Source organism: Schistocerca americana, chromosome X, assembly GCF_021461395.2.
Source record: "Schistocerca americana isolate TAMUIC-IGC-003095 chromosome X, iqSchAmer2.1, whole genome shotgun sequence".
Classification (NCBI taxonomy): domain Eukaryota; kingdom Metazoa; phylum Arthropoda; class Insecta; order Orthoptera; family Acrididae; genus Schistocerca; species Schistocerca americana.
Window position 1 is genome coordinate 282,856,710 of NC_060130.1, and position 24,960 is coordinate 282,881,669.

General features: G+C 43.3%; 1 protein-coding gene across 1 annotated transcript in view; it reads left to right on the forward strand.

Annotated features, from left to right (window-relative positions):
* The window catches only part of LOC124555650, a 302,716-nt gene that overhangs the window by 103,908 nt on the left and 173,848 nt on the right, over positions 1–24,960 (forward strand). The window lies entirely within an intron of this gene.

Consider the following 24,960-nt stretch of genomic DNA (forward strand, 5'->3'; position numbering starts at 1 on the left):
CATGAAGTGTAGATTTATACCTTTAATGTAAGTTATTTTCAAAGACAGAAGTAATCGGGGCATACACACGTTTTCACATCGCTAAAGTATTGCTACGTGTGAAAATCCTGTAACAGTTTGGCATAGGCTAAATTTCCTTTAAGTATTCTCTCATCAGGTAAAAAACATTTTTCCTTTTCTCTTACATCATGCATCATTGCACTAGAATATTGAACTCATTTTTGGCTCATTACAAAGTGGCTCTGTCACAGAACGCCTACTCACTTTCAAACCCCCCTTCTAGTATCCAGATGCCTCGCCACACACTACGTCTCTTAAGGTAACAGGACAGAGAAGTTGTAAATATCAGGTTTGTACTACGTATCACTTCATAAATTCGGTGGTACATCTGATTCTATTACGATTGTCGTGTCTCCCTGTGTAGAGAGACATACATTTCGTTAAAAGATCTCGCCGCAACGAAATGAACGCCAGATTACCGCTTCAACCAAAGAATCATATCCGTGGTACCCTAGCCATCGCTTCCATCCACCAGGTGGTACGTCAATGATATATTCATAGTCTAATTAATGAAATTGATCTTCAGAGTCACTTTGCATGGCGAGTAATTTTCCTTTTTCAGCAATTGGATTATACTCACTAGATAGCACTAATGGGAATCCCTGTAGAGAAGACGATGTTTGGACTCGCATTCGGGAGGACGACGGTTCAATCCCGGGTCCGGCCATCCTGATTTAGGTTTTCCGTGATTTCCCTAAATCGCTGCAGGCAAATGCCGGGGATGGTTCCTTTGAAAGGGCACGGCCGACTTCCGTCCCAATCCTTACCTAATCCGATGAGACCGATGACCTCGCTGTCTGGCCTCCTTCTCCAAAAAAGAACAACAAGAAGACGATGTTTTTTTGAGGAACACTATTGAGACCTCACACTTCAAGCTGACCACAGGAGGACTCTACCGCCAGCAACATACATTTCGCATAAGAACCATGCTATGAAAAACACGATCACAACGATATGTTACCATCACACTGCATAAAAAGCTGTTTTGGTTCTACAGTGATAGCGTCACGCTTTCTGGTAGAAATGCTGTGTGTGGTTTGAAATAAAGTCTCTCCATTCCACCACATACTTGTGTTGGATGCTATGGAGATGTCTTTGAATGATTACAGTCACTAGTGAATCATATTCATGGCACTGTCATATCTCGAAATGAGTCGCCTTTCCCGAAACTATCTGCTAAGGATCCCATACAGCGAAACTCCAGCGTGGTTTTTTAGACAGTCCCTCAGCATCTTGAACTGTTCCTCAGTCTCTGCCACGCCCTCCCAGCAGCTTTGTCCATGTGATCGTTGCAGTTTGTCAGAACAGAGTGGAAGTCAGGGAGCGCAATACCTAAGACCTTCTGCATCCCGTGGAGAAACAGGGCGAGCTGAGTTAATGCGACAGGGCCGTGTTTTGACCACTTGGGGATATGGTAACATGTTGTCATAGCTCCTCCAACCGTGTACGATGTGTAAGGCCAGCGCCAAATGAAGCTTTCTCCTGTAACATGAGGTAATAGAAAAGACAGGATGAGCAGTTATGATGGTGCTTCTTTTTGGGACAGTCTGGAGACTCCATATCATACAGGAACTGGAAGAAGGATGAGAATTTTGCTACTGCATTGTGGTGTATCTCCAATCTACACACAGGTACTGCAGTCTGAAGGATATCTACATTTCTCAGACTGCATTCATATTTGTTGCCCTAACATTCTATCTATCCTCATTATTTTGTAACATTCAACAGAGAAAACCTACGAACTATAAAAACTTCGCTAATGTCGCCCACTAGAGAACTCTATAAGATATTACTGCACCATTGTCTTCTGATGTATCGGAAACAAATACCATTTACGTTCTGGCATTGACCACATATGATTATCACATTAAATATATATGTATTGGTCCATTGGTGCAGGCGACCAGTGATTGAAGTCGCCTCCACAGACCAGCGTAAAGTTTTGTCACCCGTACTGTAGGAGGACCATATCCCACAGTCTTATCAGTAACAAGAGAGGGTCCCTGTGTTGTTGTCTGATACATTTCCTTTTTTGTTGTAATGCATCGAAGCAGTGTATGACTGCACCTATGTACACAGCCATACATTTTGTCTTTCTACCATGACTTCGAGGTCTGTGTGAGCTGCTAAACTGACATTAACATATTTCCATCCATTGACTCTGACTGAAAGCTGGACATCACATGATGTAAATCATGCTGCTGCTGCTCTGAATACACAGGATGATTGAAAGAAAAGACAGAGGCTGTGTGTGTTACTCACACATGGAAACTGGAAGACTTTGTGGCAGTTTCAAACAGTTGCACGAAGGTGATTCATGACTAATACATTTAAACTCATCTTCCACAGTAACGGGGTAGCAGATGCCTCGGTAGTCCATATTCCTCATAGTGCAGTCATGCATGCAATCACTGTTTCGTGCAGGCCATCCCCGGAAAGTACTGTTGCTGCCAAGACTCTCCATCTCAAACAAGTGGCATGAGTCAATTATTATGTGGCAATCAGCAACACACCAGTGGACAGAAGGGATGGAAAAGACACTGTCCATAGGGGGTGAAGTAATGTAATAAGCATCACAGTTGATAGTGCGATCAGTTTTAGCAATTTAACCAGTTTTTCTGAAATTTAAATGCTGACTAATGACACAACAGCATGCTTCCCAATTTCTGTATCATCACTGAGCAGCCTCTCCACTACTTTCACTAGATGGTGAATGTAAATAGATTTCAGCATTGTTAGTTCTCGAACATATATACAACAAAGTATACCAGACAACTCACTGTACCAATGCATAATTTACAATCACGATTGCTCATCTTTCCCTATATTGATGAGAGTCACAGAGCATTTTCACATTCTTAGAATAAAGTTGGATATTGAAAGATCTCCCCCACATTGTCTTTGATCAATTCTCCCTACAGCACTGTCCTTGACTTAATTTGCAAGCGATCAGAAGTAGGGGGTACTATACCCGCTACATTTCACGTCTCGTGATGGAACAGAGCAAGCCGAGTCTGTAAATGCTGTTTAGCAAAGATTGTTCCATTCCAGTCTTACTCACAGCACCCATCCAAGTGGACAAGGCACAGGATTTCTCCAGATGTGCGCATGTCAAGGAGATTAGCACCCCTTATTGGTGTATATTAAATATAAGAGTGTTGTGATGATATAACAGATGGTTAAGAAGAATCTTGTGGTATATGCATGATGAAGTTCCAGATGGATGTAGTTTAAAACATTTTACATAAACCAACTGCACTATCAGTTCTGAAGTACAGTTCTGGTGTTTGGTGTCCACACCAAGAAGATATCAGAGAGAGAGAATTGATCATACAACATAAACACTTGCACTCCTAAGGCCACATGTTTGTGCACTTAAACAGGTTATAATGTTAAAGCCAGGTGGTTTCCGACCTAGTAGTCATCTGGAATGCATTGCTGTCAATATTCCAATATAAGAAATATATTTCCAGCACATGAAATACATTCTCGTTGCAAGTTTCTCTATGATAAACTATGGAGACAAACTTTAAAGTGATAAAACTACTTTGCACCTTGACAACTTATTACTACAGATTGGAACACAGTTTAAGTGTGTCATGTTTAGATACATCACAGTGGATGTTGTTGTTACCATCACGTGGTAGACCCTTCCTCCGCCTCCTTCCAAATGTAGTGGAGAGAACCTATTTAGGAATTCTATAGCACTTTAAAAAAGAAAATACATTTAGCAGACCTGTAGTGGTGGGAAATTCCATAACCGTGATGGTATAAATTCACGTCAAAATTTGAAATTCCCGCTATAATTTTATACACCACCACTTCCAGTGTGTGTGTGTGTGTGTGTGTGTGTGTGTGTGTGTGTGTGTGTGTGTGTGTAGCTACCACGCTCGCCTTATATCCCCTACATAACAATCATGTGACTGGAAATGAATTATTCATTAACTCTCAGCAGTATTTCAGGATCAATTCCGAGGCAGGTATTTTCTTTCAAAGAAAAGCATCTCTTGTGTGTCCTGGTATCGGACAGGTTGGTTTATGTGTGCAGAAACAGGAAGTGATCACTTGAGATTGCAGAGGATGCCGATGGGATGTGTGCTTTTGTTCCTGGGGATTAGCTTGCAGCTACTTGCAGTGGCCAGCACGGACACTGGTGGTTCCAGGTCCTCCCGGCACACGATGACTCCGGGCAGCCTGTGCGAATGGCAGGACACGAGGAAGTTTTTCAGATAGGTTTAAGTGATGTGTGACTGACGCTGTAATTACATGTTTCCTTTTGCGATTGTAATGAAAAAGTGCCGCAGTTGCTTAAATATTCCGCACACTGCAATCGATATCCTGACAAATTCTATAAATAGACTATATTCCATACACCACCTTGTATCCCGTAAATTGTTTAAATAAACAATATTCCACATATTGTTTAAAGTGTTTAAACAATATTCCATTCACTGCAATCGATTTGCCACCAATTTTCTAAATAAATACTATATTCTGTACACTGCCTCATATGCCATGAATTGTTTCACATTGCCTTGTCTCCAGAAATTGTTTAAAGAATATTCCATACATTCCAATTGATTTCCCACCAACTTCTGAAGGAGGGGGAGGGGTGAGGGGCTTCTCTGAAGGATGAATGCCCCCAGGGGGTCATAATCCACTAAGCAGAACAATGTGTTAAGGACCTGTCAATCAAAAGAGAACAATAGGTTTGCCTCTGAATGTATACTTGCCCCTGATGTATGCAACCCGTAGTGTAGGCAACCCACAATGTGGGACGATCTTCCCTTTGTCCTACTACTCACATCAAGCAACCACTCTCTAGAATCGCCTCAAGTCACTCTGGTCCTCCCAATCGTTTAACGCACAAATCCTGTGATTTCTGGCGTGTCTTCCCATGGCCATTGTAAAGCATGTATTCGGTATTTTCACAGCACTAGGTTCTCACAACTGTCATCAAAAGCCACAGAGGTATGTCATACAAGAAAAGTCCTAATACACTGTGTAAGCCCCAAAATAGTTGTCTGTCTGAAGATCTTTCAACACTGGTGAGTGTTTATGAACTGTTAGCACATATTAACGATGTTATGTCTTCACAACTTTTATATCAATACTATAGCAGGTGTTATAGGTAGTCTTAGTATCCAAGAGTAGTCCCTCAAAATATTTCCATTAATTGAGACAGTGTACGTTGTGATGCTCATACTGAACTGAGCGTTTCGAGAACTTCTGTAGGAGATAGCCTTAAAGTGTAACTATTTCTCCTTTTACAGACGGGTAAAAGCAGTATTCTCGGTCTAGAACTCGAGCGTTCCTGGCAAAGACGGCAATGGTGCTACGAAGCGACAAAGAAATGCGTCTGGGCAGATAGCCACATGTTAGCTACAGTTTGAATCATGCATCTGACGCTAAGACATACGCCAGAGCTTGTGCTAGTAGTTGTAAGGTGAACCAAAAGCGCACACTTGGACGCAACAGTGCGAGTCTTTGCGTATTAACAGTACAAAAATGTCTGTAACAGATTTTGGTCCCACGTATATTTTCTGTAGGAAAAAGACGTCAGTGGAAAGCAAATTTCCAACATTGTAATGACATGCACTTGCATAATACTTAGTGACAGTGCTGCTCATTTTCTGCAGAGGGTAGAGTTTTGCGTTTAATACTCGAGTTCGACAGTTCGATTCCGGATCTAGGGGTAATTACTTTTAAAGTTTTCTAATTTTCATCTGTAATTTGTAGCATACATCGTTTCTTAAATGGTACATATCCTAAAGCTACAGTTTTTCAACGCTGAACGTAACAATTACACTCTTGTTCAGAAAAAAAACGGAACACCTTGAACGACTAGAGATAGGACGTTCATCGTCACATGACATGTACATTAGTATGTTCTGCAGAAATGATTAGCATTTCAGACACCTCGGTTCGGCATGTGTCCTGGTGCCTAGCAGGCACTGAGTCCGCTATGGGCCCTGATAACTTGGTCCACGTGTGATGGCATCGACGCGTATAAGGCACGAATGGCGTCCTGTGGTATAGCCATCCATGCTACATTTACCGGGTTCCAAAGTTCATCTGTGGTGTTGGCATTGGGTCACAGCGCTGCACCTGTCGTTTCACCAATCCCACAAATTTTCGATTGGCGACTCGTCTGGTGATAAAAATGGCGTATAGGGTGTTGTGCAGAAAGAGCATGGCTACGGCTTGCGGGATGTCATTCACGTAGGTCACACTGATCAGTGCCGTGGACACTCACCATCTGTGATTTGTGGTTGTACCCAATAGTACCCCACACCATAAGGCCTTGGGTTGGCACTGTATGTATTGTACGAATGCAGTCATTGTGATGCCATTCCCCGCGTCTGCAACAAGCAAAAATGCGGCCATCATTTTCAAGCAAACATAACCTAAAATGCTATTTGATAACATTCCTGTCCCCAGTGACGTCGTTCCTACACAGTAGCCGTCTATCATGTTTCTGCATATTCGTCAAAGGTAGACGGAGAAGTGGACGACGCGCACATTACCATTCCGTAATAAACGGCGATGGAGTGTCACCCCTGATAATGTACGACGTATTACAATGTTTCACTGATGCGCCACCAAAGCCGATAACGCAGATCTGTCCTGCAATGCCATTTGGATGTGCTATCGATCTTCTCGGGGGGGGGGGGGGGGGGGGTGGTTTGGATGGTGCGACCTGACCCCATCTCCTTGCGTTCTACAGCCTTTCGTGATCCATTCTGCACACAACCGTTTCACTGCCGAAACAGTTCGGCCCACAGGAGCAGCAATTTCCCGGATGGATGCATCACATTCTCTCATGCCAATAATGCGCCCTCTTTCAAACTCCCTGATCTGACAGTACGGTTCGCGCATACGTTTGCGAGGCATCATGCACGACTGCTCAAATCACACTGATCCATTACCTTCGGTTTATAACGACAACCGCAGGCACATTTTGCCGGTAGGTTGTGTTGCGCCGCGATATCGATATTGACCTTAAACCCACGGGCCGACATGGTTCAAATGCATATCATTTCTGCAGAACATACTAATGTAACACGAACGAGGTGGCGCAGTGGTTAGCACACTGGACTCGCATTCGGTTGGACGACGGTTCAAACACGCGTCCGGCCATCCTAATTTAGGTTTTCCGTGATTTCCCCAAATCTCTTCAGGCAAATGCCGGGATGGTCCTTCGAAAGTGCACGGCCGACTTCACTCCCCATCCTTCCCTATTGCGATGGGGACCTCGCTGTTTGGTCCCCTCCCCCAAATCAATCAATCAATCTATCAATCAACCAACCTACCTACTTACTAATATACCTGTCCTGTGAATACGAACGTCCTATCTCTAGTCGTTCGATGTGTTTCGTTTTTTCTTAACATGAGTGTATTTGTTATACATGTCGGAAATACTAGTGAAGAACGATAATCAGTTAAAAATGAATTACCTCTCATAGAACATAAATAAGTACAAAGCTTTTCATTATGGAGAAGTTTAACATACATAACATACTCAGTAAGGGCGGCCGCTGTAATACTTTAAATACACTACCAGTGACAGCATGTTTTTCACAAAACATACATAATCTTCAGAGCAGATGCTCAAACAGACCTTCCTTTATCTCCTATCGTTTAGCAGCTCGCTGCATCACGCTCCTCTGAACTTTTCGCAGCTGAGCTGCATTCACAGTTACAAGAGTGGCATTGAAACACACTACCAGTTCTTCCATATTTATCCGCGGAGTAGAATAAACTAAACGGAGTTTGTTAATCACCTTTGAAGCCGCTTACTTGACCTACTGGTGACGTAATGTCCCAAAGAAATGTAATTGACATGAAAGTGAAAGCATGGCAGTTGGTAGACGGAACCGGTGGCAGGAACATATATTGGAAACTACGTTCGATTGTAGTTGATAAATTAGTGCGACAAAATACACTTAGACGATATGGCTATGTGATTACATGATTTCAGGAAAAATACCTAGGTTAAAAGAAGCAGGGAAAGACAAGAGGGAGAGGGGTCGTGGTGTTTTATTAGTCTTATTATATTTTGGGGAAAGAAAAGGGAAACTGTTGACAATGGGCCGGAAAGCAGGGAGCAGTGTAGTACGTGGAAGAGAGCAGAGACAATGTTTAAGAGGAAAATACGTCTTCAGTAGTGTAATAAAACAGTTTCATTTCTGTGTTGATATTAAATAACTGCCCGTGTTGTGTTTGAAACCTTCTGTATTTGGTGTCTAACGATTAAGAACCTAGATACCATATTATGCACCCTAAAATTAGTAAATAAAAAACTTGCACCTACACTTGGAATCTAAATTTCGTACTGGAGTATTCTAACGCAAAACTTACCCTCTGCACTAAAAGGCACCGCAGTTGCACACTATTGAAGCTAGATATTTGTCGTACATGTGATTACAATACTGCCAAATGATCTTCGTCTTTCGATTTACTTCTACCGGAAATATGAACGGAAAAATATTTTATTACAGACATTTTTGTAATGTTTGTATGTAGGGAATCCCGCCGCGGCGCCAGAGTTCGCGAATTTTGGTACACTCTACATAATGTATTAAATTATATATTGCACTGCACTTCACTTGCTAGCATCTGTTACATCTATTTATTCCTCACTCTCATCCATGGAAGCGTATGCGACAAGAACTGTGAAAGAAACAGCAAGATATTCTGCATATCTTTTAACTCTAGTTCTTTTGTCGTTTAGGTGACTGGTTTGGATCAAGTTGAAGGTCGCGCGTTGGAGACTACCATTGTGTGGTTAAATCCGGAATATCAGTTTTGTTGATGATTTCGCTTTGTGCCGTTTCCAGTGCAGTGTGGCTGCTGTAGGTGTACTTCGTGGTGAACAAGGGAACATTATAAAACTCTGCAGTATCATTACTACACGCGCGGGCAATAGCATTCAGTTTGGTGTTCGGGATATCTGTATACGCTGTGACATTGCCGCAGACTAGAGTGATTATAAAATATAGGTGACAAGGCCCAAGCTGTTTGCTTGAAACTCATCGGAAGGGACAATGCAGAGCGGTTTTGTCAGACGCGAAGTGACTCATAGCCCGTGGGACGCTCTGTTTGCGCCACTCACAGCGAATACGGTCGTGTTGCCTACGCCACGGCGGCAGGAGCAACTTCCAGCTAAATTTGTCCTCTTCGCATCGCCGAAGCTGTCTTGATATATTTGGCAACACCGCCTAACACACATACTCTAAGCTGAAACCTTACAGTGCGAAGCTGCTGTCCGCTTCCTAATAACGTGTCGTTAAGTTTTGAGGTCGAAGATATGTTTCTTGGAAACTCGCTACATTTCGCTGTATTGTTTGCAATCTAAGACTGGTATCAACAAAAGATGAGGCTCACCACTTACTGAGTACTGTCGTCATTACATATTCGTGATGAGAATGTTAAACTAGGAATATTAATAGTTAGTTGTCTCCTTTACTGAAAAACTGATGTAATTCATTGCGTATGGTTGTATCATTTGGAGATAGTGTGTGTCCATATTCGTTACGCGCGAACGATCGATTATAACTACGATGCCGAACCTCCGTAATCCACATGCACGAGTGTAATATGTACCAAGTGATCGTTGTTAAATGTAGTTGATTATGAAACAGCACCTTTGTGACTTTACTGTACCATTTGAAATGTTGCACAGATGATGGGCGCACAAGGCGACACCAGAATTAACGAATTACATCTATAGCAATCCTTATATCTGCAAAAAGTCAAATCCAACCACTACAAGCGTGGGCAATAGCATTCAGTTTGGTGTTCGCGATGTCTGTATACATTGTGACATTTCCGCAGACTAGAGATACTCTTTCCGCTCCGGGATCGAAGAACGTGTTTCAGATGTTCAGGTTAACTGGCGATCTGGGAATTGCTCCTGGGAGAGACTGACGGCCAATTGCGCCATAAATTGTTAAAGAAGTTCTGTTGCCGTGGTTGAAATGTGTGATCGTCAAGCAGTGCACGAGCTGTTTCAAGACAGCTGAACATTCCATGGTCCACCGTTGTTCCGCACAGCATTAGAGCAATCTCTAGTGCTGTTCCAGGCTGTCGTGGCTGCCGATCGTCGTAACAGTAAGCAGCATTTGTACCCTGGAACGTAAACATGGTATGCAATTAACAAATGTTGCTCTCTCACGTGGAAATTAAAATGTGTTTCTTTCAATGGTTTGTTCGTTATTTCTCTTCCGCATGTCCTTACAAATGTTTCCACAAAGCTTCATTGTTCTACGATCGCCCGTTAATCGTGGGGGCCCTCCAAGTAGTACTTATAACCACCCTTGTATATACCTATGTTAATATGAGTCTTCTAGTTGGGTAAAAGGCCTCGTTTCGGACAATAACTGTCCTTGGTTAGGGGCTCGGATGAATTGTAATTTCGATACTCTGCTAAAAAGTTGTAAGATAGTTCTCCGGTAGAATTATTTGAGGCAGGTGTGGTGCCATGCTGTTTCTCACATAAAATACTTTTGAAGTCTAGTCTGCACCCTTAACGGTAACTTGCTGTGAGGATAAGGAAAGTAGACTAATTAGTATTGAAAGAATCAAAACAAGGAAACAAAGGAGGATATTAAGAAGGAAATATATAGTCCCGCTGCTCAAAACTTCCAGCAAAGTTGCGGAAAAGAGCTTTCAGATATTCTGATGTTTCCTTTAACCTTGATTTTTGGAGTAAAAATGTATGTAAGATATCGATCTTTCAGAAACTATGAACTTATTGATTCTAGAATATCGGTAAAAAGTATTTTGTCATAATTCTGTCATTACTTACATCGCTGGTAGAATTAAATGGACAGTTGAAAAGTAGGCCATTGTAGAGAGACAGTTATGGTTCTGGATGAATAAGCTGTGTAATGACAGCTCTATAATGCTGTAAGCTGTTTGCCGCACAAGGTGTTAAAGTAAACGGACAGCCGGGGCGTCATTACACCGTTCATTTACTGACAGTCAGAAAATCAGTTGTCTTCCTTGCTCGCTCGGTTCTGCTGGTGTGGCTAGAATTTTTGTGTTAGTAAAATTATCGGGAGAATGGGAACCATCGAGAATGTAGAGGCCAATTTTACTTTCGCGTAGCATCCGTGTAAGAAAAAAGGGGATAAAATTTGTACGAGATACCTTCATCCGATTATATTATAGTTGCCAGTGCATCTTTAGTGCAGGACGTAACCTTAGAAACGCAGGCTTAACGAAATATCATTAAAAATATAGAATGGGGCAAATAAAAGTAGCCCAGGCGAGTGGATACGATTGGACGTGAATTTGTGGCAGCATTAACGGAGGAGGGAAAGACCTACAGTTACTTCCAACAGGATGGAGCGATTGCCCTTAGAGCCGGCCGGACCTTGGAGCACATTTACACAGTATTCATGCCTGATAGAGTTGTTAACAGAGGTCACTCTGGTCGCCGCCCTAGATGGCCACCCACGTGATCTAATCTGTCAGTGTGCAATTACCTTGTGTGCTGAGCTCTCAAGTATAAGGTGTATAACAACCACCCGCATAGTCTTAAAGAACTGCAGCAGAATATTTTGGATGAGACTGCAACAATTCTAGCAGTCCATCTTCGATCCGCCTCAAGCAACTTGCAGGACTAGGGCCAGAAAGTGCCAAGAGATGAATGGTGGTCACTTTTAACATCTACTATAATCGGGTTAGCACTGTATTTCCTTTCGTCTGCTGTGTTTCTTTGTACCCTGGAAGTCTGTTCTCAGCGCCACTTTTATTTGTCGCACGCTTTATAAAGCAGATCGTATCGTAGATACGTGCAAACAAGTCACTATTTTGTGTTGCCTCTGATTTGGTTTAAAGAATGTAGTGATTGAATAATCAAAACAATTGTTCAGCTTTATAATGGATCCAAATTTAAGACTGTGCAGCTATGAAAGCACTGGTTGGTCTAGATGCTTAAACTCTTGCGCTACAGGAAAAAACTGTAAGAATAAATGGTCAGGTCGTGTTTGATAATATTGTGACACGACAATCTTTCAATAACCATCTGCACAGCGAATCGGCATTACTATTTTCTCAGAGTTTTCTGGAGGCTGTCTTTCACCTGAGTAGTGTTTTCTGGTGTTCTGACTAATTTTAGATTGTTGTCTAATGATCTCATAGCTGTTTAGATTACGTTAGCATCAAATGTTGAAAAATGTTTTGGGGCCAGTTACATTATTATAATACACTCTCAGACAAAAAAGGAAGACACACCACGATGGAATTATCTTAATGTGACAGAAAACGGTAGATGTGATATACATGTACAGACGCCGGCCGGGGTGGCCGAGCCGTTCTAGGCGCTACAGTCTGGAACCGCGCGACCGCTACGGTCGCAGATTCGAATCCTGCCTCGGGCATGGATGTGCGTGATGTCCTTTGGTTAGTTAGGTTTACGTAGTTCTAAGTTCTAGGGGACTGATGACCTCAGAAGTTAAGTCCCATAGTGCTCAGAGCCATTTGAACCATGTACAGACAAACAAATGATTACATTTTCAGAAAAATTGGATGATATATCCAAGACAAAGACCTTCACAAATTGAGCAAGTCACTAGCGCGTTGGTCCACCTCTCCCCCTTATGCAACAAGTTATTTGGTTTGACATTGATTCAAAGTTGTTGGATGTCCTGTTGAGGAATGTCGTGCCAAAGTCTGTCCTATTGGCACGTCAGATCGTCAAAATATCGAACTGGTTTGAGGGCGCTGCACATAATGCTCCAAAAGTTCTCAATTGGGGAGGGATCTGGCGACCTTGCTGGCCAGGGCAGGGTGTGGCAAGCACAAAGAGAAGCAGTACAGACACTCGTCGTGTGCAGGTGGTAATTACCTTGCTGAAATCTAAACCCAGGATTGCTTTCCATGAAGGGGAGCAAAACAGGGTTTAAAACGTCGTCGACATACCGTTGTGCTACAAGGGAGCCGCGGATGACAACCAAAGGGGCCTTGCTATGAAATGAAATGGTACACCAGACTATCATTCCTGGTTGCCAGGTCATATGGCGGGCGATTGTCAGGTTGGTATCCCACCGCTGCCCGCGGCACCTGCAGACACGTTTTTGCTTGTCATCGGGCTCAATTCGAAGTGGGACTCATCACTGAAGAAAGTTCTAAACCAGTCAGTGAGATTCCAGTCCGAAGATGCTTCTAGAGACGTCCTGGACAGCGGTGGGACACCAACCTGATTGTCGCCAGCCACACGGCCCGACAACCAGGAATGATGGTCTGGATTGCCACTTCATTTCATAGGTGAACCTTTTGGTTGTCACCCGCGGCATCTTTATAGCGCAGCGGTACGTCGACGATATTTCATGCCCCGTTTTGTTGCCCTTCATGGCAGGCCATCCTGGACTTACATTACAGCAAGATAATGGCCGCCTATACGTGGCGAGAGTTTCTACTGCATGTCTTCCTGCTTGCCAAACCCTACCTTCACCAGCAGTGTCGCCGGATCTCTTCCCAAGTGAGAATTTTTGGAGTATTATGGGCACGCTTGCTTAAGAGCGAGAGGTAGAACAACACGTTATTGACTTGCTGAGTTTGTGAAGCTCTTTGTCTTGAATAAATCATTCAATTTTTCTGAAATTGTAATCACTTGTTTGTCTGTACATGTACATAAAATCTAACTTTTTCATCCCATTCGGTTAATTCCTATGTGGTGCGCCGTTTCTTCGTTTTAGAGGGTGCAGAGGTCATTGGCAGAAAGCTCCCCGGGGAAGCTATAGGACTTTGTTTCCGTGGCTATGCAACTGGCGAGATCTGCTGATCGCAAAAAAGTTGAAAAACTGTAGTTGGTATGTGAAGCAGTGATGGCTCCGTAGTCGGACGGATGGTGACTCTCCCGAGTTCTACATCTCTGGTGTTTTATGAAATTTAAACCGGGAATTGTTTCTGATAGTCTTGTTTGGGTCTTTCTTGTTTTCGTTCCCGATAGGTGGTTCTCGTCTCGATGATGTAGGTGTGTGGAAATGGCGATGTACAGCGACAGTGGAATTGGACGACAGCGGCGGCGGTGGTGGTGCTGTAATGTGATGCGATTTATCGTAACGGAGGCTCGTACCAGTGGTTTATGTTCTTTCGAAAAATAAACGTAGGTATTTATAAAAGCATTTTAGACAATAATGTGCTTCCCAAGCTAAAGTAATAATTTGGAATCGAATATAGTGAATATCGGCATGATAACTCGTCTCTCCATAAAGAGAGAAAAAAAAGATTAAATGGTTTCTAGAAGAAAATGAGGCCGTTTTGCTAGACTAGACTGCTCAGAGCCACTGTATGAAAGCGTGCAACATGTTTGGGATAAACCGGACTGTAGGATGCGCTTTAGGCTGATGATACAGGAAGAACGGAAACAAACTTCAGCTGGCAGAATGAATTTTCACGCTGTATTGGAGTTTGTCGAACCAGGATTCAGACCCGGAACTTTGCCTTTGGGGCAAAGCTCGTACCGAAAAAGCTGCGCAGCTAACACTGAAATCCGCTCCCACGGCTCTACTTCTGCCCGTACTTCTCTCCTAATTTTCAATCTGCACAGAATTTTAGAAATTCACTTTCAGTGTATCAAAACACAGTAAAAATGTTTCCACTAAAAGCGTCCTGCTAAATGCAGGCGTTATATCAAAACAGAGGCCCTACATGTTACTGGCTACGTGGGTGACCGAACTTGGACGAACAGCACATCTTCGCTTCCAGCTGTGGCTTTCGGATAATTTTCGAAATTCACTTTGATCATGACTCAAACTGAAATGTTGCTGAGTGCGTACAAACGGTTGTTGCTTTGGAACTCCATATATCATTTAATACATTTCCTCATTAATTTAAATAAGCTAGTTGTGTTCTCATGTGTAGAACACATTTTTGATCGCTCTGAAATCGATATGTATGTGCATTATCGAACATGATACCAATTGAAAACGGATCACTTTCGAGAAAAGTCGTTGTGGTGTAGTGGTTAAAGACTGTCGCATCGCACCGAGAAATCCTAATTTTTTTGTATACTATCTGCCTTGGATAGATGGTAGGAACCTTTTTTCATACTCAGAATTTAGAACAAGAAATAACTTCTAAATTTGTATTTGTTTCATACTTCCTTTCTGAGTTAAATTTTTAACTGAGTAATCGATAAATTATCACAGTGTAGACCTTATCTCCGTGAATGGCGACCGGTTCCTTCGAGGGTAGTCCCTTTCACTTTCTCTGACATGGCGATAATGTTTTAACGCGAACTTAATGTACACTGCGCAAAAAAGTATCACTTTTTCGTAATCCCAATTTGAAGTTTGAAATTCGGCTCAAAGTTGCTTACAACCGTCCTCTGTAGTCCTAATGGTACAGGAGCGTGGCACCCAGCGACGTCACCTTCGGGCTCGGTGACGTTTTAAACGACGAGGTGTGGACACGTGCGGAAAAAGGCCACAGCTCAGAAGTTCACGTGAGGTGAAGGTGGGTTCATAATGTCACATTGGCACTAAATTTCACCACAACTCTGCCAACAGCACCGTGAGCGTATCACACGATGGGGAGGTCATCAAAGCCCCTCTTACCCACATTACACCCTTTATTTTGACGCCTCTGAGATGGAGAACAGAACCGCAACACCCAGCGTTTATATCACACTGTTTTCGTATGGGTGGCCAAGGAAAACATTACAGGCACATAATCGCTCAGAATCGCCACGGAAAGCCCTAAAAGGCTCCAATGAAGCCACCCATCCCTAGCGGCGTTGATTCGCACACATTTCGCGGTCGAAAACGACAGTTCGCAGTGCGATGAGCAACAGGGCGACTGCATGACAACTTCCGACACTGCTGACGCCCCCCAGACAATCCAATCCTACTCTAAGGACATTGTGGGGTTGCAACCCAATGAACGTGATCTGACCTCTTTGGATTGCAGTGCGACCGTAATTTTTGCTCTGGTTTACAGGATGGAGCCACTAGGGACCATTCAAAACCATTCGAAAAAATTTGAACGTGATCCGAAGCAGAAAGGATGTTTATGCTTTTTCAGCCCTCGTCTTTCGCGCCATCATTTGGCGTGAGGACAGAGAGGTATCACATTGACATGTGCGTGAATATAACGGAATAGGGTCCCTCTATGAGATCCAAATACAGCAACACCCACGGTGTCATCCCGCATCTTTGATGAGCACTTTAAAAATGTACCAACCAGGGACTTTGAAACCCATTTAGCTGAGTGGTGCTTCGTGGCTGCTATTATACCTGAAGGCAGGTAATCCCTTCAGTGCACCTTTAGCTGGGGTTGTCGGCCCTTAGATGGGGTTGCCGGCCCTCAGGCACTAGAAGAGCCGTGAGGCACTACTCGTTTGAATGGGTGCAATCCAAAGCGGTCGGATCACGTTCATTGGGGCTGCAGTCCCACAATGTCCTTAGAGTTGGATTGGATCGTCCGGGCAGCGTCAGTGGTGTCAAACGTTGTCACGAAGTCGTCCTGTTGCTCATCGCACTGCGAACTGTGGTTTTCGACCGAGAAATGTGTGCGAATCAACGCCGTAAGGGAAGGGTGGTTTCATTGAAGCTTTTTATTCTACCATCTGAGGGATTTTCGTGTCGATTCTGAGCGGCTATGTGCCTGAAATGTTTTCCTCAGCCTTTCATTAGAAAACCCTGTGTTCTCAACGCTGAGCGTTGCGGTTCTCTTCTCAGTATCAGAGGCGTCAAAAGAAAGGGTGGAATGTGGGTTGGAGGGGGTGCACACGCCCACGGTGGTGTTGGCAGAATTTGGGTGAAATTTGGGCCAGTTTGACATTATGAACCAACATTCACCTCACGTGAACTTCTGAGCTGTGGCCTTTTTTCGCATGTGTCCACACCTTGCGTTTCGAGTGCTGCCGGCTGCCGAGCCCAAGGGCGAAATTGCATGGCGCCTTCCTTCTGCAACATTACAGAGGAAGGTTGTTCAATGGGAGACTACTACGGGGTTTCGAAAAAGTGAAACCTACTTATCTCTTTCCTTTTTTCGCAGTGTGTATTACGCTGTTCAGTGTATGAAAATGTTTCAGTAATTGTCAGCTTCTTCCTTGATTACAGGTGCTTCCATACAGTAACAGCCACACTATCTTTTCGTTTCCCTTTTTACCAGAGAAAACAATGAAAATACAACCTTTCGAAATGTATTAACATTCCTCCTTACTGTTCTCTATGAGAAAAAGGGGGACGTCCTCGCACTTTTTAAAACTGTTATAGTTCCTTCGGTAATTTGTTGTTCTATTCAAAACATCACAGTTTTTTCTAGATGTGGAATGTAACATGAAAATATGCATAATAACCATTTTTATGAAGTCTGTATAGGTTTGTATTTTTGTTTTCTAATTGCGACTGACACGTCAGTAATGAATTGTGTCAATTGTTGTAATGGAGTCTCATGTTGTCACAGTCATTAGAATTACCAGATTCTTACTTGATTCATACTCGAGTCCACATTCTAGCTGTGTTTAGCAGAAAGTGGGACACATCAGTCAGTATTCTCCGCTTGTGAAAGACGTAATTAGTGATCATGGCGACGTAGTGATGACGCTAATCGAAGTGGAAAGACTTGAGGACAAAAGGCGAGGATTTGCAGGTGATAAATTGTCGGTATAATCACAGTTCTTGTAATTGAAACCTACTAGCCAGCGGAAGTTTGATTGATGATTAAATTCTGTTGCGGAGGACAAACGGTTGTGATTCTTAAATCCTTCCTGCACAATGCCTATGTAGATATTTCAGTAATTGTCGATTTATTTACTTGTGCAATTACATTTTTGCCTCAGGACTGTAGCTATATTGTCCAATTTTATTGCACACAATATTAACATACAAGCAATTTTCATGTGTCTTAGCACAAGTCGTGTGACGTGAGGTTACAATAAAATACAGATGACACCGCGGCCGGTCGAGGAGCTCATAGTGTACGTCAGACCGAACAGAATTAAAATAAGGACGCAAACTGATTAGCCAAAATGTAATGACGTCCAGCTTAATAACGTGTTTGTCCACCTATGGAATGCAACACTGCAGTGATTTGTGTGGCATGCATTCTACGTGTCCTTCGTAGGTGGCGTGAGGTATGTGACACCAGATGTGTACCCACAGACCGTGAAATTCTCGTAAATTACGAGTCGCTTGCTTGTAGGCGTGGGACTGCCGCTGGATAGCGTCCCAGATGTGTTCCATTGGTTTCAGATCAGTTGAATTTTGTGACAAAGATATCAACGTGAGGCTCCTCAAAGCATTGTAGCGCGATTCTGGTCTTGTGACAAGGACAGTTCTCCTGCTAGAAGATGTCTCCTCCGTCGGGGAGGACATAAAGCATGAACGGATATAGGCGGTACGCAATAATGTTAACGTGTTCACAGCTTCCATCGATTACTAAAACAGGTCTCATGGAGGCCCAGGTGGGTGTCCCCCACCGACCTTTGATCGTGGCACGGTGCATGTTTCGAGCAACCGTTCGCCTGGAAGCTGGACTCGACCATCGATCTGATGTAACAAGAAATGTGATTCATCCGACCAGGAGACGCGTCTCCATTGATTCATTGCCAAATCTCGATCATCCTGTGCCCTCTACAATCATAACTTATCATGTCCTTCGGTCAACAAAACACGTAGGCGTCATCTTCTGCAGAGCCCATGTTCAACTATGTGCCCTGATCGATGTTCTCCGAAACACTAGTGCCTGCACCAGCATTGTAATCTGTCTTCAGATCTGTCACAGATCGCCGCCTCTTCTACTTTACAGAGCGTGCAAGCCTGCGACTTCTACTTTCTGTAACGAGGCTTGGACGCCCAAAAGCTTGTCGCCTACTGGTAGTTTCAACGTCCTTAAAACGCTTTCCATGAGTGCTCATTGCAGCGGCACGCGAACAGCCAACCAGCTTCGCTATTTCCGAGATGCTCATTTCCATGCGCCGGGCCATAACAATGCCCTCTGTCCAAGTCGTTAACGTCAGTGGATTTCCCAATTTGCGGCCCATATCGTCGCTAGAATGACTCCCCATTCGCCTCTGCTCCGCTTATACAGGGTGATTAAAAATTCCCGTTACGGGCTTCTAGGGGGTATAGAGGGGATCAAGTTTTGATAAGAACCCATGTCTATAAATGAACTGTACAGTTTGAGGATCGGATCACTCTCTTTAGCTTCGAACGAATCATTTTCTCGCTGCCATTGTTGTAGGTTGACGGAAGTGTTAAGTGATGTCAGGTACTGACGACGGCTCCCTTTTCTCAGCTTATGTGCGTATTATGAGGTGGGAGATTTGAAAGTGTTCCGATCTTCAACCCTGTGTTAAATATTAGGGTACATTTCCGGACATGGGTTCCTTATCAAAACTTCATCTACTAAAGCTCCCCTACAACACCTAGAAGCCTGTGATAGGAATTTCGAATCACCCTGTACACTTTCCTTGCCTCGTCACGTGTCCGCAGCACCAACAGGCGATATTCAATCTCGTGACGGGCTATGGTCATAATGTTTTGGCTCATTGTTGTATGCTATACTATAGAGAAGCGTTTTAGGTAGGAAATTTAAGTGTAGTATTTACCACACACTAGAAAATTAAATAGTTTTCCAAGTACAGTGTGGCGCACGAAATGTGTTACCAATTGTTTCTTTCTCAATTTACGACGCACATAAGATATCAAAAAATGGTTCAAATGGCTCTGAGCACTATGCGACTTAACTTCTGAGGTCATCAGTCGCCTAGAACTTAGAACTAATTAAACCTAACTAACCTAAGGACATCACACACATCAATGCCCGAGGCAGGACTCGAACCTGCGACCGTAGCGGTCGCTCGGCTCCAGACTGTAGCGCCTAGAACCGCACGGCCACCCCGGCCGACCATGAGATATCCCGCTACGATCTCTACAGCAGTACCAGCAGAGCTTGGAAAAACAAATGAGTTACGAAATGACGTGTAATTCACGATACTGCCGCTAGGAGACTAGTAAGCAGCAATGGCTGACTGACGATACAGCAACTATCGGCAATTGTGTTATTTTTCATGAAACGAAAAGCCTTGTTGTGACTCAGAGGCGTTTTCGACAACAGTTTAACACACGATGAGTCCCTTGCAAGACGACCATCCACAGGTTGTACGATAAATTTGTACAGGAAGGAACAGCATTGGAAGCGAAGCGACCTCGGCCTAAGCCTGTTTGTTCGCCGGAGAAAATTGAAGCGGTACGAGTTGCTGTACAGAGACGTCCCGGGAAATCGTGTAGAAAGGCAGCAGTGCAACTGGGAATATCCAGACGCTCCGTTCAACGCATTCTTAAAAGTGACCTCCATATGTACCCATACAAGATGACCTGTGCACAGAAGCTCACTGAAGAATACGAGTGGGCGGAGGATAGGGAAGAAACTCTCAACAAAGTTTGGTTTTCAGACGAGGCGCATTTTCATTTAGACGGTGTGGTTAACAAACGAAATGTACGCTTTTGGGCCACTGAAAACCCACAAGTGCTTCATGAACGACATTATGCTCCGAGGATTACAGCGTGGGCAGCAATTTCCAGTCACGGACTTACTGGACCCTTTTTCTTTGAAGAAACTATGAACAGCGAGCGTTATTTGACTTGCTTCGCAATAGCTTCATTCCACAGCTTCTTGCTACTGCGTTGCCCTTCAACACGCAGTGGTTCATGCGAGATGGAGCAAGGCCACATACTGCAAACACTGTGTTGGAGTTTTTACACGAGCATTTCGACATGCGGAGCATTTCACTCAGGTTTCCAGGTCCCTTCAATGATGGATAAAATTGCCTTTCCCCCCCGCCCCCCCCCCCACCCCAATAGTCCAGACCTCAATCCATGTGACTTTTTTCGTTGGGGGTACCTAAAGGAAAAAATTTTCCCGAAACGTCCACGTGATTTAATGCAGCTCAGAAGACTTATTCTTCATGCTTGCAGTGAAATTACGCAAGATATGTGCCGTAGGGTAATCACTAACTTCAGTGTTCGTTTGAAGGAAGTTAGGAGACGAAATGGTGGACATATTGAGCATGTGCTGAGTTAGAACAAATCTCCATGGACGGCTCGTCATTGTAGTATATGTTCCTTTCAGATTGTATTGACAATAAAGTTTATATTCAAAAACAAAACGGTAATACATTTCGTGTGCCACCCTGTATAAACAAAATATTCCCTTTGTCAGAAAAGTTCCAGGATAGTTTGTTTTCTGAGTTTGTAATACTGAAAAGGAACAAAAGTGTTTGTTACATGGTATGTGTGCGTCCTTAAAGTGACGTACAAACTCTCTCTGCAGGCGATGCACTTTCAGGAAGTCGAGTGGCACAAAAGGTTTCGTGAAGGCAGAGAATCAGTGCAAGACTACCCCAGAGCTGGTCGCGCGTCTACAGCTCATACCGATGCAAACGCGGAGCGTGTAAGGCAGTTGCAAGAAGACCGTCATGTAGTGGTGCATGCGACATCAGAACAAAATGGCTCTGAGCACTATGGGACTTCACATCTGAGGTCATCAGTCCCCTAGAACTAAGAACTACTTAAACCTAACTAACCTAAGGACATCACACACATCCAGGCCCGAGGCAGGATTCGAACATCAGAACAACTTAATTTGAATCGTGATGTGGGTGTCATAAGATTTTACGCGAAATTTAGCGAAACGGAAACTTAATGCAAAACCCGTCCTTCGCGCACTAACAGACGAATGGGGAGAGGGAAGACGAAAAATTTCTGCTGAATTACTGGATATAGCAAGACGTGACCCACATCCCTGTCAAAGATTATTGCTGGGGATGAAAGTCGATGTTACCAGTATGACCCTCACGCGATGCGCAAAGTGCTGAATAGCGGAATCCTGGATCACCAGACTCGGAAAAAAAGTCAAAAACTGTTGATCGCGTTCTTTGATATTAAAGGATTAGTTCACCATGAGTATATTCAACCAGGTCAAACAGCTAACCAAACTCTCTTGAAACGTTTGCGACAAGCAATTCGACATCACCGCCCAGATTTGTGGCATTCTCAGGACTGGTTCTTACTGCATGACAATGTAAGACACCATACTGCTTTAGCTGTTACCGCCTATCTGGTCAGACACTGTGTTATTTCCATCCCACATCCGCCACATTCGCCAGATCTATCTCCTTGCGATTTTTTCTTATTTCCGCAAGATATCACAGACATCCAACGGGCTGTGATAAATGATGAGCTTACAAGTATCGCAATGGAAAATTTCCCTGCTTGCTCCCGGGACCTTCAGAAACGTAGGAGCTAGGATCATTACTTGGTAAGGACAATTTTCGTTTGTTTTTTTTTTTTAATTTTTTTTTACCTGAAATTTTTCTAACTAAGGGATTATATTTCATGGAAATCATTGAGTTCAGTGCGTTAACCCCTTGACCGTATCCGACGAACTGAGTTCGGCCTACCTGATAGCGCTGCGCTGCGTACTCGACGAACGGCGCTCGGGCCCGCAGTTGGCAACGTTCTGGAGGCTCTTCAAAGTGTATTTAGTTGTACACCAGCCACAAGGGTTCACTTTGTGTTTTCACATTCGTTTTTGACGATAGGTTGCTAATAATAATTAATGAGACGAACGAATATGCTGAAAAGATGGGTACCAACCAAAAAATTGGGATTTCTATTATTTGTTCGCAGTGTTATTCCTAAAAGGCATAATTCAGAAACACGATTTTGAAATGTATTACTCGAGGAAAGAGATTCTTGAAACATCTATTTTCCGAAAAGTATTGTGTGCGCGTTCGCTCCTTCAGCAAAAACCTTCATGATACTGTCAAAATAAATGAATTGTAATGTGCTTGTTTTCATAGTACCTCATTCCTCCTGCCAAAACGTTCGAACTGTTGACAACCTACAATCACAACAATCACTTGATTTGGAGAAGTGCACCGAAACATGTCAGATTATGTCGCGTTGCAAAAATGCGTCGCGAGGAACGGGACTAATTAATTACACGGGCGGGAACAGATAGCGGCGCAAGGAACAGCCGGGTCAAAGGGTTAATGGATCATACCGGAAACACCTTCATTTTGTTGGCGACATTATACAGTTTGCCTCTAGCTAGATAAAAGCTAACCGACGAATTGGACAACTAAATAGATCAACTGGTACTAATGAGACTAAAATAACCTATAATAAATCCAGTGAAAAGACTGTAAAGGAAATTAAGAATGTAGTCATAGAACTGCTTGATAGGTTTTTGTACTTGCAGTAGTTAAAGACGACGACTGAATGAACGAGAAAAGAAACAAAGTGTAGTGCTTTTTTGTAAACTAAATTGGATATTCAAAACTAAGCTTCTGCTCTGTCGGAATAGAAATGTTTACAAACCGTTTGCGCTACCTGTTTTGGATTAGATAGTACAAAAACCATTCAAAAAGTGAGTATTGCACATTGAGAAATGGCGACAAGTGTAAGATGGGGATTACCTGAAGAGAGAGAGAAAAACACGTCATTGGATCAGAGAACAGGCTGGAATGGAAGACTTGATCGTGACTCCAGTGAAAATGAAATGTAGGTGAGTGTGACATGTATTTTGGCAACTGAATGGTAGATGGCAAATGTCAGTATTCCTTCGCGTAAAAGTTCGTGTCCACGGTACTCAGCAGCGACCATGGACAGAGGACTGCCTCATAGTCGCTGAAGCAAGCTCACGCAGGCTCAGTATGTAGGATCGCCTTTGACGGAGATATATCTTGGTGACAAGAGTAGAATGTAGTAGTTCATTCCTCTTGTAGACATTCAGTTCTATGTCATGACAACAGAAGCCTCTGAATAGGACAAAAACCACTCTTTAACAGACTTGGCCCTGGCCCAGAAACGAGCGAGTCCTCTGCCAGTCAGTCAAACCAAAAGCGGTGGACTAGTTGTCCCAAAACCGAGGATTAAAGTACCTACTCAGGACTGCGAAACTTGACTTCGCGCATTCACACACTTGGATGGTTTCATTGGCTTTCAAACATCAGTACTATATGATAGTACTGTGTGTCACAAACCATTTTCTCTGTGATATGACAGAAAAATATTATTTGGGGTTCACCCTCACTTCTCTCTATGCTGCTTTCTCCAGTAACAGGTGTAACTCTGTTTTTCTAATTGAACACTCTTAATTGAAAGTTTCTGAGGAGCAGGTTGATCGACTATTCCCTTTTACAAAACGCCAACATAGAGAAAACACTCAGTTTTCTGTTTTCCAGCATCCATTCGAGATATCTATATTCCAGTTACGAAGAACAAATTTTTAATTCTTGACTTGCCTTTTTTTCTGTGTTTGTCCGTAAATTCACTATGCTGTTAAAATGAGTCCAGCTGGGAGTTACCAGTAGCTTCTTCCGTAATAACCTTCTGGATGAAACATTTTACGACTAGGAGAATGTCAGAATGCTAAGTTGTTTAATCTGTTTCTACTAATGAAGCTCTCCACGAAAATAAAGCATCTGATTTGTAAACGAAACATTCTGAGGTACGAAGGGCATTCAATTTTGTCTCAAGGCATCATTTCATAGTGTCTTAAATAGTACCTCTACCTAGTTGTTTCACGGCATAACCGTGTGAACTACTCAGCTTCGCGATGCGTAATTATTGACAGGTAATTTTTTGATCTCATTGAGATTTCTTCCGATTCAGTGCAAATTTTATCTGAGTTTCTGGAAAACTGCCCGGAGAACAGTAAATATTCTTCACCTTATCATACGTTGCTCATTTACCTTCAGAATATTAACGCTTCGAAACCACACCATGTTCTCCGCATACTGTAACTAGCTTTTTTCTGCGCCTACACCAAGCCGCCAATGATGTAGAAAACGAGATTGTTACGTCACCAGCTTTAATATCTGGCCACCCCAGGGTTACGTGGTCGTAATGCCGCTCCCATTGAGAATCTCTAGGT